The sequence below is a fragment of the Zootoca vivipara genome, chromosome 7 (assembly GCF_965207765.1).
Source record: "Zootoca vivipara chromosome 7, rZooViv2.hap1.1, whole genome shotgun sequence".
In the NCBI taxonomy this organism is placed as follows: domain Eukaryota; kingdom Metazoa; phylum Chordata; class Lepidosauria; order Squamata; family Lacertidae; genus Zootoca; species Zootoca vivipara.
Window position 1 is genome coordinate 63334198 of NC_142590.1, and position 19896 is coordinate 63354093.

Genomic DNA, 19896 nt, shown 5'->3' on the forward strand with positions numbered 1-19896 from the left:
CCCTCCTTTATTTATTATTATTATTATTATTATTATTATTATTAATACTTATTCCTACTATTTTATTATCTATTGAATTTCTATACCACCCTTCATCCAAAGATCACAGGCTAAAAGGGAGGGGGGCAGTTCACTATTACTTTAAAAAAAAAAAAAAAGTATTACACAAATGCATAAATGTTAGGTTTATCAATTGCTATTATTTAATGACCTGGAACAAAATCTTGCAGTATGCAGTCCAGATGTTCAAGATTCCAGCCACTCCATGCAATTCTCCAACCCCATTTTCCTGTTCTCCTCCCAACAGTGAGTCAGCATTCCGAAAACACTGAGCATGCTCAGTTCTTATTGGCCTCTTTCGGAGGTTTTCCCTTTCAGAGCTTTTTTCCTAAAGAATGGTTTCCCCAAGTGCAACCTCCTCCTTGTATGCAGATAGTAGCATTTTACACAGCAGCACTTACTACCTAAACATCAGAGGGGAAGATAAATAAAATAAATAAAATATTTGCTATGGACCAGCACCCTAATCATTCAGAATGATTTCATGTTGTGATTTCTCTCCTCCCTGGACCAGATTGTAGAAATATAGGAATGGCATATCTGAATGACCACACAGCCACATAAATATCAATGCGAGTGACAGAAAAGCAAGACACATTTCTGCATATAGATGGGAAAGGAAAACATTGGAGAACCTAAAACTTACTCTTCATATTCCTCAATGATCTCTTCAGTGTCCGACATTTTCAGTTACCTGTAATTTAATAAAGAAAAAGAAGCAGTGATACTTAAATAGGAATCACAGGCAGTTATTTTAAATAGCTGTGATGCCCGGAGAACCAACTGAAGGTGTGTCTTTTTACAATACTGATACCATCCAAGTGAGTTCCATTGCAACTTGCCCCATGATTGCTGTCTAGGGTTGCCATATTTCAAAAAACAACAACAACCCAGGATGCCCTTAGCTTTTACTTTTTTTACTTTTTTAAGAAAACCCCATAATTGTTAAACTCCCCCCCCCCTGGAAATTCCCCCCAGATGTCAATTCCGCCTTGGAAATCCCATGGGAAATCCAGACATTACGTATGGTATTTCACCCACATTCCCACACACACACATATATATTGCAGCGTTTGCTGAAGTTAACAACACAGATTTAGTACAGATCCAGAGGTCTGAGGAACACAGGAAACTCTCTTCTGCATTGGTCCATCTCGCTCATCAAACACAGCTTTACCTACACAGACTGGCAGTGGCTCACCAGGGTTCGGGGCAGGAATCTTTCCCAGCCGTATCTGGAGATGCCGGGGGGTTGAAGCTGGGACCTTCTGCATGCAAAACATGTCACTGAGCTATGGCCCTTCCCTTCCCTTCCCTGCAGTGCGGTAATACATACCTTTCCACATTTGGCAGATTAAAAATTGCTGCAGACGAGACAATACCTTATTGTACCACATTGTGCTCCTATGTGGTCTATTTACATAAGGGTTTCCCACAGAAGTCAGTACTGACCCCCTGGGATTGAAGGTGTTGGAATGCCGGGCGGGGGCTAGCGGCGAGTCTGCCCCCAGGCACTCCGACGTGATACGCGACTGTCCTCCGTGTCCATGAAGAACAGCACACACAGATAAAGAGAGCCATAGAGTAAATTTGCAACTACTTTATTTAGGGCTATATGTGGCGCTGTGGGACCCAGGTGGCGCTGTGGTTAAACCACTGAGCCTAGGGCTTGCTGATCAGAAGGTCGGCAGTTCGAATCCCTGTGACGGGGTGAGCTCCTGTTGCTTGGTCCCAGCTCCTGCCAACCTAGCGGTTCGAAAGCACGTCAAAATGCAAGTAGATAAATAGGAACCGCTACAGCAGGAAGGTAAACGGTGTTTCCATGTGCTGCTCTGGTTTGCCAGAAGCAGCTTTGTCATGTTGGCCACATGACCTGGAAGCTATACGCCGGCACCCTCGGCCAATAATGCGAGATGAGCGTGCAACCCCAGAGTCGGTCACGACTGGACCTAATGGTCAGGGGTCCCTTTACCTTTACAAAACAAAAGCTCTGCTACTGAGTGTATGAAGTCAGAGCTCAGCATCTTGCTTCCAGTCACATCTAGAGCCAGAAGTGAAAGTAAAGTACAGTACAAAAACATCACATGGTACAAAGGAGATACTACAGATACTTCCTTTCCCGCGGGTAAAGTCAGACACACAATCCATACCATTCCTCACTGCTTGAGCAGTTCAGTGTACAAATATCCCAACAGAAGGGACTGTCCAGGGGATAAATAAAGATCTAAGGGTTGGAAAGAGCCATGGGGTGGGAAAGAAGTTTACAAATTTAATTAGAAATTGGGGATTTCAAAAATCAAGGGGAACGGGATGGACGTGGACAGTGTGCCTCCCTCGCCAATGAAGAGCCTCTGCATTTATTACAGTGATTCCACGATACAACAGTATTCTCAGACCATGTAGTTTTATTGTTTGTCATTATTGTTTTCACGTGCTTTACCTCCTTTTTTTACATTTCATTACTCCTTGTAATGGCCATCATCATTTTATTTGTATGCCGCCTTTTCACAGTTAAAATCAGTGCTCAAGGTGGCTTACAACATGACGAGATTTACATAATTACAAAAGTCAGAAACAATAAATAAACCACATAAAATACACAAGCAAATGGAAAACAATTTCCATATAAATCTAAAACTAAGAATACAGTATTAGTATCACACTTTAAAATGACATAGGTAAAAAATAACAGCAATTTAATCACTGTTTATTATATATTGATATTTCTTTACTTTATTTCATTTAACAAATAGAGTGTTGTCTTGGGGGCTTGGGGGGTTGTTGCTGCTGTTGCTGTTGCTGTTTTGTATTTTTATTGTAGATCTTGTGATTTATGTGGAAATTGTTCAGTTTTGGTTGTGTATTGTTTATTTATTTTTCCTTTATTGTTTATGAATACTTTTGATATGCTGTAGTTATGTGTTTTTTAATGTTGTAAGCCACCTTGAGCATTGTTTGGACTGTGGAAATGCAGCATGCAAATCCAATTGTGTGTGTGTGTGTGTGTGTTTGTGTGAACATTTATCAGAATTCAAGTTGAGGTTTAATGACAGCTTTATAAGCTCATCAAGGGATCAATGAACTTAGAAGGTTTGGGAAACCCTGAATCGCAGACACACCTCATTAAGCATTTCTAGAAACCACCTTCTTTTTCCCCCTTTTTTCTTTTCTTTTTTTATTTTACTTTAATACATCACAAAAAAGAGAAATACAGTGGAACCTCGGTTTGTGACTGCCTCCGTTTACGACGAACTCAGAGAGCAACCACCACGCACCCAGAAGTATTTTCATCTGGGTTCTGCGCACGCGGATGCGCAGAAGCGATCTGCGCAGCACGTGCGCAGAAGTGCTCTATTGGCGCTTCGCACACATGCGGAAGCGTGCCTTCGGCAAACGATGGGTTCATTCTTATTTTTAAATATTTATTATTTCTTTTTTATACACTTTTTTTCCCCTTTTTTCTTTTTTGCTGCCTTTTTGTCACAATTTTCGTACTTTTTCTCTTTTTTCTTTCTCCTTATTTCTTCCTTGGATTTTCTTTCTCTCTCCTCCTTTTTCTTCTTTTTTTCTTCTATCTTGCTTTGTTTTTGTTTTTCAGAGTTTCAGTATATAATTTCATGTATATTATTTGCATTTGTATCTGTGTTTGCTTTTTTGCGATAGATGTGCTGATTTTGTTGATTTTGTGGTTTGTATGTATGTAATTTTTTTAAAATAAGAAATACAGCTTTTTAAAACTCAAAAAAACAACAACAACAACAATAACAACACATTGAATAGTGTTCACAATACTTTTAACATAAAAATAGTCTTTTTTCTATCTACTTGACTTCCCGTCTACTCCTTACTTCTATTTCCCATCAATTGTTCACTGCCATTTCATAACATGTTTTGGTTTTAATATTATTTATTCTATCATGGGTTTTCCATCAAACTTAAAACTCCTGCTGAAGTTATTCAAATGCTGCTACAGACATTAAACTGCCATTACTATTTTTCGGATAAATTTTAAAGCCTTCCCATTTTGAGATAAATACTTCCTTTGATTTATTTTTTATTCCTTCTGATAGATTATCTAATTCTGCATATTCAATCATTTTTTAGTCCTCTCTAATCTAGAAGGGACTTTATCACTTTTCCAATTTGTCACAATGAGTATTCTTGCTGCGACCGTAGCATAAAGAAAAAAATTCTTTGACTTTTTAGAGATAGCTGAGTCTGTGATTCCCAGTAGGTAAGCTTCTGGTTTTTTGTTGAAAGATATTTTAAACATTTTTTTTCCAATTCAGAATGAATATCCTCCGAGAACATCTTGATTTCTTTACATTGCCACCACAATGGAGAGTGTTTTAGATTTGGAATTTACTAGATCGGATTCAAATCTAGAAGTCTCTGTGGCAAAACCTTTTTGTTTATCTATTTTGAATGTCTCATATAATTGATGGTATTGAAACCAGTCCATTACGTACTTCCATATTTCCTCAAAGATTTTTAACTTAAACCGATTAACCACCTTCATTTAAAGAGCAAGAAAGAAAAGACTCAAACCTTGCAGGACATTTTTATTTTTTAGTAGAACCCCAACATCTGCCAGCTGGAGCCTGGTGCAAAAAACATGCACCATGTTTTGAGGATGAGAAATGAATGGAGTACATAGTTTTTCGACACAAAAATCTACTCCTGGCTACCCCAAAGCTACTGCTAAACAACTGAGAGTCGGAAATCCTTGCAATTCAACTGCAGAACACGTAGAGGTCTAGGAGCAGTTGCCAAACTACCCCCTGTCCACCCTTGTCTTGTGGGACACACTTTAACATATAGATATCAGAGGTGTGTACATTTTCAGCATGTCCTGGGGCTGCTTCACGTGACAAAAATTAAAATACCTTTCAGTCACCAGTCACATGCATAGCTGACATGGTATAATAATGTGTGACCAGCCCATCCATGGATACAGCCCCAGTGATTTGACGCCGATTCATGCAGCCTCAAGAACTTGGAAGTGTGCCACCAGGACCACTTACATTGCTACCAGAACAAGGCTTCTGCAAATCATGTCCAAAACGTGTTTCAAGCTGAGCCATCCCAAACTACTGGGCACTTTTTGATTGTAAAATATGCACAGTGATTTTTTTTAAAAAAATAATTACTCCACAAAATAAAGGCAAAAACAAATGACCTAGTCTTAATTATTCCCATTTTGTATTCCTTTCCTCATCATGCCTACTATCCCCAGACCCCTTGCACGCTATCTTTGTGCAGCAATGAGGACTAGGAGTCTTTCGATTCACTGTTAGTTAGAAAGAGAAAGGCCAGAGATGAGAGAGGAGTGTTGAGTGACATGAGCTGGAAGCAAGGAAGCAGGCTGGGAGGAGAGAGAGGGGGGTGGGGAGAGGGAGAGATGCCTGATTTTTACTTGAATCCAAGGCTGTGGCTATAGGGGAAGAATGCTGTGAACCCCTCCATCATAGGCTCAGGTTGTATATGTGTGCAAATGGCACTACAATTTCCGCTGTATCTCATTTCAAAGGAAACATGAACTCTGGGTAAGCACCAGGAACCAATGGAATCTCGCATTGCTCAGAGTTTGGAGTGGTGTGCAGCAATATTTAGCACTTTTCATTGAGTGACTGATGCAATGCCTATATAAGGAATCCAGAAACCAGGAAAGAAGACATAATTTTGTCTTAGGTGGCCATTTATGAAATGCTTCTGTTGATGTGGAAGGAAGGAAGGAAGGAAGGAAGGAAGGAAGGAAGGAAGGAAGGAAGGAAGGAAGGAAGGAAGGAAGGAAGGAAGAGAGGGAGGAAGGAAGGAAGGGAGGGAGGGAGGGAGGGAGAGAGGAAGGAAGGAAGGAAGGAAGGAAGGAAGGAAGGAAGGAAGGAAGGAAGGAAGGAAGGAAGGAAGGAAGGAGGGAGGGAGGGAGGGAGGGAGGGAGGGAGGGAGGGAGGAAATTTTCAGCATTCTCGCATGAGCTTGAAGGCTGTAAAAGCTTCTTGGACCTCAAGCAATATAAAGTTGAATTAGAAAAGTGGGGGGGTTTTTTTGCTCACTTCTAGTGTACATAGTCATTACATCATGACTTGTCTTTGGAGACAAAAAGGTACTGACAAGAAGTGGAATGATTAAGCTTTTAGGAAAACAGCAGCGCCATCTATGCCTACAAGACACAATTTCTTGCTAGAAGCTGTTCCATCTTGGCTCAGATTTGGAAATGTTGACTTGCTGATATACTGCAACAGTGGAGCCTCTGTTCTCTTCCATGGCTCTGTTGCTTAGCAACAAAGTTCTCCTAAAATAGGTGGCAAGAGATTAGCAATAGCATCACCCAACACTGATAATCAAGAGCAAGCCCAATGTGAGATAGAGCAGGGTACACAGTGTTGAGAATTAGGCCTGTTTCAAAGGAAGTAAGAGATATGTGGAGAGTGTCACAAAGATAAGGAAATAAAAAAAATTATCTGGAGTGGAAGGTTTTGAGGTTATCTCCTTTTCTGCTGTTCCCTTTTATGAAGGGTAAATTCATTTGCTCTTTTATTCCTTACACATCTTTAAAAGGGAAAGTGATAGTGATAATTTCATAGCTATATAGTTTAGCAGAATCCATTTATCTAACTTTTTTTGTCTTTTTCAGTTTCCTCTATATCAAGGAACCCAAATGAGTTACAGGTTGGTGTTCTGTTTTATTAGAAAAAAAACAAGGACCTTAAACTAAGAGATATTCTTTAGGCAATCTCCAAGGATGCTATTAAGGCTTCTAACCACATCTACTAGGACTCCACCTTTAGAAAATGGCAACTACAGAAAGCAGAGGGTGGGGAGAGGGTTTAAATATCTAAAAGCCAAATCAGCTAGGTAAGGACATTGGCCACAGTCTAACCCAAGTTAAGCCTCACTTTTCAGCCCCACTGGTTTCGGTGGGAGAGATTTAAGCTTGTACTTAACTGTCAAGTCCAGAGAGCACATATCTTTGACTGGGCCATGTCCTTTGGGTTTACTTATGATAAAGCTGAGAAGCAAGGTCATAACTGGGGTGAGGGACTTGTTCAACTCTCCACTTAATATCTGCTTTAAACTAATGTTCCTAGTCTTGTTGAATGCAGAGAACAGGCAGTAAGTAGCGTAGCCATCCTTAATATTTTTCCCCATATGTGCTTCATATTACCTAAGCAATCTGGAGAGCACCAACGGCTGGGAAACGATTTTACAATGACAGGAAGGAACACCACAGACAGAATAATTGTCACACACAGGAGGAATAAGGATATAGTTTGAATGCTTCATCTATAGACTTATAAATCATTTAATGTGTCAGGATGAATGGATGTTGTTAACATTACAGTTGTTGTATAAGGGATTGTTATTTTGAATGGTATGTCATTGAGATGAATAAGAATTTGGAACACAAAAACAAAATAAATCATCAAACCATCAATTCCAGCATGCAGGAGGCCACCAAAATTATATAAATTGGCATCTGAATAATTAGGATTAGTAATCGTATTATAATTTGGCATTGTTATAATGAGGCTACCATTGGATTATTGTAATTGAAAACTGTCACAGTGGCCGGAGTAGGCTACTTCAGAGTAACGACGCTACGCAGCTCTGCATTTTCTTCTTTTATTGGTGCTGCGTATTTACAGTGCTAAAATCATTGCTATTTACACAGAGTGGTGTGTTCAGTCGGTATCAGAACCTCCGAATGACTTTTGGCGCGTCTTTCCCCAGCACAAAAGCCTCGGCAGACCCATCCTCTTGCCCCTCCTCTTTCTGCGTAATTCTGGCGTTGGAGGGATGGGTCTCCCCCCCTTACTTGCCCCTTCCTGTCCCACCTGGGACCCTGGCTCCGCTACCTTGCCTGAGCCTCGGACCCGACTTCCTGCTTCCCCACTGGAATCAGAGCTCCCTCTGCTTTCCCCTGTGGTCAGTGCCGGGCTTGAACTCAGGAGGGGAGGGACTTCGCGATATCCCCTGTCCCTCACATCCACCCCCCTTCCAAGCTCCCCTTCTCCCCTCCCCAGGTCCCCCCCAGGTGTCGGTGACGACTGGAAGCCTAGGAACTCAGTGCTTTCCGAGCCCGTTGGTGTGAACACCTCCGCCCATTCCTGCGAGGCCCCCCCTTCCGCCTGGGAGGACTGGAATCCCAAAAAGTCCGTGGCGTCTGAGCTGGTGGGGGTAAAAATGTGCTGCCAATCTGCTTCTGCCTCTGACTGGGTGGATCTTGGTGACACCCATATCTCGTCTCCCGATTCCTCAAACTCCGCTTCCCAGCGCCATGGTGAGCTGCTCTCCCGTGCCTCCCCCTCCTCCCCTTCCCTTTCCATGTGCCAGGGCTTGGGTCTGTGGGGGAAGAGGGCGTGAAATTCTTCCACCAAGAATTCCTCCTGTATCTGAGTGGCGGGGACCCATTCATTCTGGGAGGGCGGAGCGTCCTCCCATGCCATGAGGTACTCCAGTCCCCCCACCCCCCTCCGTGAATCAAGGATGGCCGTGGCTTCATTGAGTTGCTCCCTGCCTCCCCTCTCCCCCCCTCCCTCGGGGGTGTGTTCGCTGTCTCGGAGCCTGCTGCTTTCCCTGTACGGCGACAGCAGCGATCTATGAAACACTGGATGCACCCTCATGTCCTCTGGCAGTGCCAGCCTGTATGCCACCGGGTTGACCTGTTGCGTGACTGTGAAGGGACCCAGCCTTCTGGGCGCCAGCTTTTTGCACCTCCCTCTGGTGGGCAGGCCCTCCAAGGACAACCAAACCTTGTCCCCCACCCTGATGACCTCCCCTTGTCGCCTGTGGCGATCTGCCCCCCTTTTGTACGCTTCCTTGGCCCTCTCCAAGTGTTCTCTGAGCTGCTGGTGCACCGTCTCCAGTTCCTCTGCCCAATCCTCAGCCTGTGGGCCCTCCTCCTCCTCCTCCCCCTCCCTCTCTGGGAAAGATCTGAGGTCGCGCCCGTAATTGGCCTTAAAGGGCGACACCCCTGTGGAGACGTGCACCGCATTGTTGTAGGCAAATTCTGCCAGTGGCAGTCTATCCACCCAGTCTGTTTGCCGCTGGCTGACGTAGCATCTCAGGTACTGCTGCAGAATGGCGTTGACTCTCTCCGCCTGTCCGTTGGTCTGCGGGTGTCTAGCTGTCGACAAGCTGACCTCCACCTGCAGGAGGTTCATGAGCCGCCTCCAGAACCTGGAAACAAATTGGCGGCCTCTATCCGAAATAACCCTTAAAGGTAATCCATGCAGTCTGAACACGTGGTCCACAAACAGTTTGGCTGTCTCTTCTGCCGAGACCGCCCTGGCACACGGTATAAAGTGGCACATTTTGGACATGAGGTCCACCACCACCAACACTGCGGTCTTGCCCCTGGAAGAAGGCAGATCTGTGATGAAGTCCATGGACACCACTTCCCACGGCCTGTGTGGGGTGGCTAAGGGCTCCAGCAAGCCTGGTGGCGCAGCTCTGACCACCTTTGCCCGCTGGCAGGTGTCACAGCCCCGTACATAGTCTCGAACATCTTCCCGTACCCCTGGCCACCAGAAGTGTCTCATGACTAGGTTGGCGGTTTTGTCCCTTCCAAAATGACCCGCCGTTGGGTTGTCGTGCATCTGCTTGAGGACCGTACGTCTAAGCTGGGTGGTGGGCAGGTAGAGTGCACCCTTGTAGAAAAGCAGCCCCCTGCGTTCTGCAAAGTCTTTTGCCTGCTCCCTCCCCCCTCTCAGTTCTCTGAAGATGCGGTTGGCAAACTCATCCGCTGCCGTCAGTGCTGTGAGTTCTGCCTCGCTCACCACTGCTGCTCCGCAGGACCATGCTGACGGGGGGAAGATGTGCCTGGGTGCTGGTGGCGCCTCCTCCTCCATGTACTCTGGCTTGCGGGAGAGGGCATCCGCCCTGACATTCTGCTCCCCCGGGATGTAGTGGATGGAGAAGTTGAAGTTCGAGAAGAACTCTGCCCACCGTATCTGCCGCTGGTTGAGCACCCTGGCCGTTCTCCAGAACTCCAGGTTCTTGTGGTCTGTGCACACCTGGATGGGGTGCTTTGCGCCCACCAGGAAGTGTCGCCAGTGCTGGAACGCAGCGTAGATCGCAAGAAGTTCCCTATCAAACACTGTGTAGTTGCGCTCAGGCTGTGTCAGCTTCCTGGAGAAGAAGGCACAGGGTCTCCACTCCCTGTTGGCGTCCAGTTGCAACAAAATCGCGCCCACAGCTTTTTCAGAAGCATCTGTCTCAATGCGTAGGGGCGCGTCCTGCACCACATGGAACAGGTTCTGGTCTGAGGCGAACACTCTCTTGAGGCTTTCGAACGCTGCTTGCGCCTCTGGTGTCCACCTGAACTTCTGCTTGCCTCTCAGGCAGTCCGTGATGGGAGCCGTAACGCGAGAGAAGTTCTTGATGAACTTCCTGTAGAAGTTAGCGAAGCCTAGTAGGCGTTGGGCATCTTTGCGCGTCCTGGGGCTGTGCCAGTCCAGGATGGCCTGCACCTTGTCCTTGTCCATCGCCAGCCCCTTGTCTGATAGCTTGTAGCCCAGGAAGTCCACCTCTTTGGTGTGAAACTTGCACTTCTCCAGCTTCACATACAGGTGGTTCTCCTTCAGGCGTTGCAACACCTCTCTGACATCTTTCACATGCTGCACTGGGTCATTCGAGTAGATAAGGATGTCATCTAGGAAGACCAAGCATTTCCTGAAGAGGAGGGACCCCAGGACGTGGTGCATGAAGGCCTGGAAGCATGCTGAGCCCCCTTGCAAACCGAAGGGCATCACCAGATATTCAAAAGAGCCCAGAGGCGTGAACATCGTGGTTTTCCATTCATCTCCTTCCCGGATCCTGATCAAGTTGTACGCCCCCCTTAGGTCCAGCTTGGTGAAAATCTTGCCCCTGCGTGCCGCTGTCAGGAGATCATCCACTCTGGGCATGGGGAAAGCCACTGGCTCTGTCACCGAATTCAGCCGTCTAAAGTCCACCACAAGACGGCGCTGTTGCGTGTCTTTCTTGTCCACCCAGAAGACCGGGCTGCCCCCTGCTGCCTTGCTTTCTCTGATGAACCCCCGCTTGAGGTTCTTGTCGATGAAAGCGCGCAGATCCTCCAGTTCCTGGTCTGACATGGCGTACAGCTTGGCTGGGGGTATCGTCGCCCCTGGCACCAGGTTGATCTGGCAGTCAAAAGGCCTGTGCGGGGGTAGGTGGTCGGACTCCGCTTCGCTGAAGACCTCCTGCAGGTCCCAGTACTGCTTGGGTATTGCCTCACCCCCTTTGATATGCATGGTGGCCACCGTGGCTATCGGAGGCCCCTCCCCTGGTTGGTGCTGCATGCAATGTTCCAGACAAAAGTCCGACCCAAACGTGATGCACCTCTGGTGCCAACTGATGGAGGGGTCGTGGCGCGCCAGCCAGCTCATGCCCAAGACGATGGGGGGGTCTGAGATGGTGGTGACGTTGAACGCCAGTGTCTCTGAGTGCCTTCCCACCGTCATTCTCATGGGGGGGGTTTGATGTGTGATGGCCCCTCCCAGCAGCTCCCTGCCGTCAATGGTTGCCACGTGCAGAGGAAAATCTAACTGCAAAAGCTGGATTTGGTGCTCTTCTGCAAAGCTTCTCGAGAAGAAGTTGGCGGACGCCCCACTGTCAATTAGGGCGAGGACCGTCAGGGGATAGCCATTTGGGAGCGTTAGCGTCACTTCTAGAACCACTCCTGCTCTGGGAGGGGTGGGCTGGCTCTGCTCCTCTCTGTGCGGGTGGGCGGGCTGGGGCTGTTGTCTGCTGACTGTGCCTGGCTGCTGCCCCTTGTCTCCTGCAGCCAGGCTTTCCCGTTTCCCTGCTGTGGTGCTGCGTCAGTGGGGGAGGGCACCACCGTTCCCGCCTTTCCTTGCCACTCCCTGCGATGTGGGCAGTCTCTGACGAGATGCTGGGGTGAGTTGCAGAGAAAGCAATTCCCGCCCCTTCCCTCCTTGCGTCTTGGCGCCGCTGGGGTTTGAAAAGCCCGCGCGCGCGCGCTATCAATCTGCATGGGCTCCTGGTCCTGGCTGGCTCCAGGCGTGGCTTGAAAGGGTTGTTGAGGGAGTGGCTTCTCCTGCGACCGTGGGAACCAAGCCCGCTTTGCGCGCGTCGCTTGCTTGTCGTTCCACCGGGATTCCTGCCTCACCCCCACCGCCAGAGCCGCTTTGCTCAGCTGATCCATAGTACTGGGCTTTGGACCTCTCGAGAGTTCATCCTTCACCTCCTCGCTCAAACCCAAGTAAAACGCAGCTTGCATAGGAGGCGACTCCAAAACCCACCCCAGTCTGTGCACCAGCATGGTGAATTTCGCCCAATATGCGCGAACTGTCATATTTCCTTGGCGTAAATTATGCAGTTCCTCCTTAGTCTGGTCCAAATGACTATCGGACGAATACATCGTCCTCAAACCTTCTAGAAATTGTTGGACATTTTTCATGCAAGGATTCTTGGTTGCGATTAATGGTCTTAGCCACTCCCTGGCTGCTCCGGTGAGATGTTCCACAATAAACGCTACTCTGTGCTCATCATCGGGGAACTCATTCTGGTGCAGCTCAAGAGCATACACGATCTCAGTCTCAAAGCCATGATATTCCCTCGGGTCTCCATTGAACTTGCTTACAAGGGTCCCTGCTCTCCTTCCTGGCAGCACTTGGACTTGGGGAGCCCCTCCCGCCTTGTCTTTCTCTGCATCTAGCTTGCTTTGGAGGTCTACCGCCACCGCCCTTAATTGCTGCTCTCTTTCCTGAAGCGCTCTCACCTGTTCCGCAAGTTGTAGCCGTTCTTCCTGGACCTGCTTAGTCTCTTCTTTTGCTGCCTTTAATTCTCCCTGTGCCTGCAGATGCAGCTTCTGCAGCTCCTCTTGTGCTTGTTCAGCGAGCTGCCGCCATTTCTCCGCCTCTGACACGCTCATCCCGGCAACTCCAAAGTAGCCCAAAAAGATTCGGAGGTTGCTGTCACAGTGGCCGGAGTAGGCTACTTCAGAGTAACGACGCTACGCAGCTCTGCATTTTCTTCTTTTATTGGTGCTGCGTATTTACAGTGCTAAAATCATTGCTATTTACACAGAGTGGTGTGTTCAGTCGGTATCAGAACCTCCGAATGACTTTTGGCGCGTCTTTCCCCAGCACAAAAGCCTCGGCAGACCCATCCTCTTGCCCCTCCTCTTTCTGCGTAATTCTGGCGTTGGAGGGATGGGTCTCCCCCCCTTACTTGCCCCTTCCTGTCCCACCTGGGACCCTGGCTCCGCTACCTTGCCTGAGCCTCGGACCCGACTTCCTGCTTCCCCACTGGAATCAGAGCTCCCTCTGCTTTCCCCTGTGGTCAGTGCCGGGCTTGAACTCAGGAGGGGAGGGACTTCGCGATATCCCCTGTCCCTCACAAAAACTAATAAAAATTATTGTCAACATATTACCTTAGCAATCATTACAATAACCTTGTAAGGTAGACAACTTTACATTGATGCTGAGGACCACAGCAGACATTGCTGTTTATATGTAGGGCATGGGTGGAGAGTGGGACCACATCGACCTCTCCAGACCCCATTGCTGCTGCTGTGCACCCTGCTTCCTGGCATCCACATGTTCAACACAATGTTTACAAAAGAGATGTATATGCAAGACTGTCATGTGATCAGGAATCCTGATCACTCAGGGCTATGGAGTGCATGGAAACCTACACTTATTTCAGCTGTCTGTGCATATATAGGTATCTCCTTAGCACCTGCACAAATGTTGAGGAGGTGGGGGTGTATGATGGGTGGGGTCTGGAAGCACAGAACAGATCCCCATTCATGCATTTAGCCCAAGACATGAACAGCAAAATTCCCAAAGGTGTGGGGAGAGAATGGCTTGTTTATAAGCGCTGGCTCATACATGCAAGCTGATCAGCTGATGCTCTCAACCTCAAGTAGGGACCTGAAGTTCAAACACTGCAGGTGGAACATCACCAGTGCATTTCATTGGAGCCAGTTCAGACATACAACTTCAAGGGATAAGAAATCCCAAGATGGTGCATTGCACAGACTTCTGTGAACCCAGTGTACATGACTTCATTCACCATAAAGTTGGTTTACACCTGTGCTGAGATACAAATGTGAGGAGGACACTTATATCTTAGCTAACCACAGACAGTGCTAACATGAGATGAGGGTGGCAAGTATCTGCCCTTTACACCAGCAGCGGAGCAAGCCGATCGGGTGCCTGGGGTAGCGCACACATGCCCTGCGCCGAGTGCCCTGAGGGTACCCTTCGCGGGGGCAGGGCCACCCACCCATGGGGTGGGGCCAGCTGGGGCAGGACTATCCACAGGGCCTCTGAGGAGTCTGCCTGCCTCCTCCCACTCAGACACCCTACAGTTGGGGGGAGGCAGCGGGCGGACCTTTGGGCAGCGCGGAACCTGCGGGCACCCAAGCCACCACGTCACTCACAGGAGAGACGCATGGCTCGGGTGCGCTTCAGGACCCGCGGTGAGTGCCGCCTGGCAGTTTGTCACCCCCCTCAGTGGTGACACCCGGGAGAGACCGCCCCCACTGCACCCCTTCCTCCGCCCCTGCTTGACACAAAGCTTGACCCCACCTAACCCTCTTTTCTGTACTTCAAGGAAAGGTGTTTTTTCAAATAGTCAGAGTGTTTTTCCTTTCTGATCTTCAATCAATTAAACTGGAGTAGAAATATATAAAGATAAGTGTTTGCACTGTGAACTTTGGCCCTAAGAACACATTTGGAGATTCATGGAATTTGTGGCATAAATGTGGCTTTAAACCGGTCCTGGACACTAAATTCATGCACAATGGCAAGAGGGGATGATGGATGAGTGAATCCTAATAAAAGAATTTCATTCTACAGATTAGGCTTTGTGGTTTTTAAGGGTGCCTTTACAGTTTGGCATCCTCATCTATGCATTGTTCCACTTGCAAGTCTAAAGATGGCTTGATGATTGCCTCCCTGTAGCAATCTAATTCCCCCCTTTTGTGCCCACCACAATGTTTTCTGTTCTGGTGCCATCACTGTAACCTTTGCTTGTAACCTCCTGTATAAGTGCTGTTATGTTTACAAAAGATATCAAAGGGTGATGGGCATGGAAACCTGCCTTTAAGGACTCTCTTGGTTCCCTTCCCTTCCAAGAACAATTCATTAAGCCTGGATTCCAAGCTTTGTATCCATCACTAAAATAGAGGCCTCCATAATCCTCAGTAGATTCCCAAGCCATTTCCCCCCTGAGTTTCATGTTTAAAGCCAGGTTCTTCCTGGGCTGCATGTTTCCACCTGACACTGTACATCAGTGTGAGCCTTGCCCGGACCTTGCCCAGTAGTCTTGGCTGCTCAAAACATTCCTGAGTCTCGGCAAAAGCTCTCAGCAAATCCAGCCTGCCCATTTCAAGTTTGAAGCAAATCCCCAAACTAAGTGAAACTGGAGGGGTTTGGTAGGGAGGTTCTGCACAGCGCTACAAATAACTCCCATGTGTCAGGCCATCTGTTCCCTGCCATACTTCCATGTTTCTCTTTTCTGCCTAGGGACAGAGCATCAAAGCATGTATTATTTGAGCCATGTACAACAGCTGTATGCTAGCAGAATCAAGGATCCCACTGCCTCCGTTCACAAAATGATTTTGTGAGAGATAAAGGGAGAAGAGTTGCAATAACATCTAATGCACAACTTGTCTTGGGAGTCTTGCACATGTTTGAATATTACATGTATATTCAAATATCCTGTATATTACATGAGAGACTACTGCAAACAGAGGTCCTTATTCCTTCATAGAGTGGTGATAACATTGGCTTCACAACAAATGTTGGCTTGTCTACAACATTATTGAGGAATGGATACATACACACACACACACACACACACACACACACACACACACACTTTATTGCAAAATTCAGAAAAGTATAAAACAGAAAGGTTGACTGCATTTCACACTGTAGGATCCAGGATGTGCAAATCAGGCCAGTTTGCTTATATAAATGCAGACCCAATGATATTCTCAAGCATCCCTACTCCAAGACAAGACTAACTTTAACAACGATGAACCAGGATCTACAGATAAACAATTGGACACTTCATTGTCTAGATCAGGAATGGAGAACTAGCAGCACTCCAGATGTTGTTGTGGGACTCCAACTCCCATCAGCCCCAGCCAGAATGGCCAACAATTAGGAATGATGGGAGTTGTAGTCTGGTAACATCTGGAGGATCGCTGGTTCCCCACCCATGCTCTAGATCAGGCACCCCCAAACTTTGGCCCTCCAGATGTTTTGGACTACAATTCCCAGCTCCCCCAACCACTGGTACTGTTAGCTAGGGATCATGGGAGTTGTAAGCCAAAACATCTGGAGGGCCGCAGTTTGGGGATGCCTGCTCTAGATGGAAGGGTGAATTCAAGAGAGTCATGCAGTCAAGATTATAAAAGGAGTCTGTGACACAGGCTATTAACCAAGCTGGCTCATACTGATGAGAACTGGAATCTAATAACATCTGGAGAGAGTCACATCTTCCCCATCCCTGACTTATTAGATACTAACATGGGTTTTGAAGGTAAGTTATTTGTTGTTAGCTTCTATAGTCTTTGATGGTTTGACTCCATTCCCTCCTTTGTTCCCTTTGAGCTGCCACAAGCAGATGCCCCCCCCCCATTATCTTTCTAGGCATTTCAAACTCTCAGATACCCTATACTCTCACCAGGTGCTTAAAAATGAATCCAGCATCTATTAAGCAGTGCAATCTTATACACGTTTACTCTGCAGTTAAGTCCCTCTGTGTTCATTGAGGCTGACTCCCTTGCAAATGTGTGTAGGATTGTAGCCCTAAAGCATGTAGGAATGCTTTCCACAAGTTCAGATTCTAGACAAGAGGACCAAGTGAATCCATATTGTATAATGTTTTGATAAAACTTTAGATCTCACTTTAGACCAAACTATTTTAATAAAACAAAACTCCAAGAAGCCCACATATGTTTACACTCAGCTGGAAATGTTCACCCACAAAGAATTAAACAGGCAAGTTATCAGCTGTGAACCACAATGAACAAAATAACAATTTGCAAATAACTGAAACCACAATAAGCTTTAATGAAAAGAACAGTAACTTTTCATTGATCCAATGCAGCTCCAATTAAAAATGCCAAACTGTTTAGTTAAATATGAAGCCTAATTTAGTGAGGTTACAAACTGCATTCATGACATAGTTTTGTACTATGCAAAGGACTTTAAGGAAACCTGAGGATGATTCAGAATACATATACATTTCTACTAAAACTATGTCTGCTTTGCAAAACAAAACCCAAAACACAGATCTAGTCATTGTTTAGATGCTACATTGATACCCGCCATACTTTAGTCCCATTTTCTTTTTGTAAATGTGGCATTAGGCAAAACAGTTTTGCCCTGAATAACTCTATAATGCTTCTAGTTCTATCTCCTGAATTCTGTCCCCTGCTCATCTCTGTGCTTTCCATATATATTTTATGCATGAACGGATGCATGTCTTGTTTTGCATTCCATCGCCTCCCACCCTCCCACCTTCCAACGGCATATTTGCATGCAGGGCTTAATTCTTTCTTTCTCCATCCTGATGTAGAGCAGAGGGTAGCTTCTCCACAAGGAATTATTGGCTACGGGTGTTTGAAACCAGTAAGGATGTGGGGGCTCAGAAACTGTGCCTCTGCTGAGAATGGGAGGGGGGGAAAGGATTTTGTCTAATATCAATTAATATCCTCTCTCCCGCAAGGTTTCAGACAGACAATTCCCAGGTATATCCTATGCCCTGGCTAACTTTGGAATGAGGAATGTTATCCAAGCTTGAATCCCTTACCTCTTGTGCAGAGAACAGGTGAGAGTCCTTCCAGTGGAGACAAGGACAGTGTCTGAGAAATGCAACTAAAAAGAGTGAGGCTTTAACAAGGCCACTCCACCCCAGGCTGCCCCCCCCCCCCAGGCTGGATGCCTGATTGGAGGAATGCCAGCAGGGAACAGCTTGGAATGCTAAGCTTTGCTGCTATTTTGGCAGTGTCAGCTGAAGCCTCTTGTGCAACTCTTTTCTTTCCCCTCCCCAGAGCCCATATAAGCCCTTGCTATTGTATGGCCTCAGAGAACTGCTATTTTAAACCCCAGATACCCAAGTGCCCAAGAGTCTGACACAAGCCAGCCAGCTGTCACTCTCGAGTGGCCTGGAACTCTGATATGGAATGCTTCTGCCCTGCGAGGGCTCATGGTGGAAATCTAGAAGGCTAGCAAGTGAAGCTCGGCACATGGCTTTGTTCTCCCTATCCCACCCCCCCAGGTCCCTTTAACTGGAACACCACTGACCCCCCTACTGCCTGCACAGCTGCTTTGGCAAATGAGCAGAGATGACAGGGCAGAGTTAAATGACAAGCTCCATTTAAAAAAAAAGTATGCAACTTTTTAAGTATGCAACCATTAAACTGGAGGCTTAAATCAACTCAACTTGAGCTGGTCACTAGAACTTGCTTGCTCTACTCCCAAGAGATTTGTGGTATTTAAGAGTCTTTTAAATCTATCTCTCTTTGACCCTACTTGCGCCAGGGACTTAACTACATATACATGGACTCATGCCTAGAATGGTCATCAAGTTAAAGTGAGATTAGGCAAATGCATGGAGATTAATAGCTATTTTTCATGACAGCTATACACCAGAATCAGGGGCAACTTGTCTCTGAATACTGATTACTGGGCAACAACTGCAGAAGAGGGCTGCAGAAGAGCTACCCATAGGTGCCTGGTTGACTATTGTGAAAATAGGGTGCTGGGATATTCTTTTATTCTGATCCAATAGAGCTCTTCCTACCGTATGTTCCATTAAAAGAAAACCTGGAGGGAAATCATTTGAGTAAGTTTATCTTTAAACCCTACACAGAATGTTTGCATGCCTCCCACAACCCACTCAATAGGAATTCTAATACAGATTTTGCTTCTAATTCCCATCTTGTTATTTGATTTACAAGTTTTCAAAAATGCTCTATATCAATGAAAGTTTTTCACAAGTTGCCTGCCAGTAAACCACATAGCATTTCTAAGGTCATCTGGAGCTTGTTTTAGGGCACATAGACAGTTCAGACCAAGTGGAAGCCAGACTTGAAGGGCCTCATTAGGGCCGCGTCAAGGATGGGGAAATTGTGGTCCTCCAGATGTTGTTGGACTACAGCTCCCATAATCCATGACTTTTCACCATGCTGGCTGAGACTGATGGCTACCAACATCTGAAGGACCACAAGCTTCCCATCCCTGCCCTCTGTGAATGGCCCCAACATGCTCCTGCAGCTGTGTGCTAGTGTGGGAGATTGATAGCAGTTAGTAAACTGTCTCTGAAGGAAGCTTATCAGCCATGCATTGATTTTCTCATTGAGGGGCTCTGGGTAAACTTTCAAGGAATCTCGGGGCTCTGGGTAAACTTTCAAGGAATCTCGGGGCTCAGAATACAGTTTGAAAGCCACTAACTTCTACAGAGGGTATTACTGACTGCCGGTCCTGTTAAATTCCTTCATGGCCATCTGTCATCTTCTCCCACTGGAGTAAAATAAAAAAATTCCTTCAGTAGCACCTTAAAGACCAACTAAGTTTTTATTTTGGTATGAGCTTTCGTGTGCATGCACACTTCTTCAGATACGAAAGCTCATACCAAAATAAAAACTTAGTTGGTCTTTAAGGTGCTACTGAAGGAATTTTTTTATTTTACTTCGATCCAGACCAACACGGCTACCTACCTGTCTCCCACTGGAGTTAGTCACAGTTATGGACTTCTACAACCTCTGAGCATGCAATGCCTCCAGGTTTAACTATGGTGTCAAAATACCTTCATGGTTACGTTGCCCACTTACATCTATCTCTTGCT

At 46.5% G+C, this 19896-nt stretch overlaps 1 long non-coding RNA gene across 1 annotated transcript; it reads right to left on the minus strand.

Moving 5' to 3' along the window:
- Nucleotides 1–705: 705 nt before the first annotated feature.
- Nucleotides 706–17913, minus strand: LOC148685110 (uncharacterized). The gene is made up of 2 exons (XR_015951129.1): nucleotides 17860–17913; nucleotides 706–754 (listed from the first exon to the last, which is right to left on the minus strand). It is a non-coding gene; the product is annotated as an uncharacterized LOC148685110 (long non-coding RNA).
- Nucleotides 17914–19896: the final 1983 nt, after the last annotated feature.